The 1,250-nt window shown below is 48.2% G+C and overlaps 1 pseudogene; it reads left to right on the top strand.

Annotated features, from left to right (window-relative positions):
* Window positions 1–138: 138 nt before the first annotated feature.
* LOC124025094 lies at window positions 139–721 on the top strand (annotated as a pseudogene).
* Window positions 722–1,250: the final 529 nt, after the last annotated feature.

Raw genomic sequence — 1,250 nt, 5'->3', positions numbered from 1 at the left:
ACCACACACAGCACTGCCTGGGAGGAGCTACGCCACTGCCTGGGAGCTTCATCAGGAAACAAACAAGCACAGCCCCCTTGCTGTTCCGTCCTGTGTAAAGTTGTGCTGTCGTGTGGTTGTGTGGTGTGTGGTTGCCAGGGACAGCAGTCAGCCGGACGTCTTCTTCACCCTCAGTTACCACGGCGACCGGGGCCCGTCAGTGTCCGCGTCCTCCTGACCAGTCAGAGTTTCCGCCTCAACGGCAGTAACAAGGCCTTTGATTCGTTGTTCTCCTTGCTGCGGTTCTACGTGGAGTCGTCCCACAGGCGGCTGCGGAGGGCGTGGCGCGGGAGCGACCCATGACCTTACAGCAGCTGTGTAGGGGACGGATCGTGGAGTTGTACGGAGCGGAGAGGATAGATTCACTACCTGGGCTTAACCAGGTGGTCATACAGTATCTACAGGACTATCCTTATAGTATATAGACACACCCTCCTACCGGAGAGTTTGGGGCACCACTTCCGTTTCAACAGACTGAAACTCTCTGAATGGTACTGACCCGAAACTACAATGGAGTGGAGCCCCAGAAAACAGAATGGGAATTTGCTGTTTTTTACACTCTCTGTCTCTGGTCTGGTTCTGTGGTTCTGTCTCTGTTCTGTGGTTCTGTCTCTGGTCTGGTTCTGTGGTTCTGTCTCTGTTCTGGTTCTGTGGTTCTGTCTCTGTTCTGTGGTTCTGTCTCTGGTCTGGTTCTGTGGTTCTGTCTCTGTTCTGGTTCTGTGGTTCTGTCTCTGTTCTGTGGTTCTGTCTCTGTTCTGTGGTTCTTATCTATGGCGTTCTGGTTCTGTGGTTCTGGTCTCTCTGTGATTCTGTCTCTTGGGCCAGTTCTAGGCTGGTCATGTCATGTACTGTAGTTCTGGTCTGTGGTTCTGAAGGTTCAGTGGGTTGGTTTCCCAAACCTTATTCTAAAATGGATTTAAAAATGTTTCCCTCATCAATCTACACACAATACCCCATAATGACATCACAATACCCCATAATGACATCACAATATCACATAATGACATCACAATACCCCATAATGACATCACAATACCCCATAATGACATCACAATACACATAATGACATCACAATACCCCATAATGACAAAGCGAAAACAGGCTTTTAGAATTTTGGGCAAAAAAATAAAACAGAAACCTTATTTACATAAGTATTCAGACCCTTTTACTATGAGACTTGAAATTGAGCCTCAGGTGCCTCCTGTTTACAT

Source organism: Oncorhynchus gorbuscha, unplaced genomic scaffold (genome assembly GCF_021184085.1).
Source record: "Oncorhynchus gorbuscha isolate QuinsamMale2020 ecotype Even-year unplaced genomic scaffold, OgorEven_v1.0 Un_scaffold_2168, whole genome shotgun sequence".
NCBI classification, from domain to species: domain Eukaryota; kingdom Metazoa; phylum Chordata; class Actinopteri; order Salmoniformes; family Salmonidae; genus Oncorhynchus; species Oncorhynchus gorbuscha.
The sequence above is the reverse complement of the archived record's forward strand: the minus strand, read 5'-3'. Positions and strand labels throughout refer to the sequence as shown.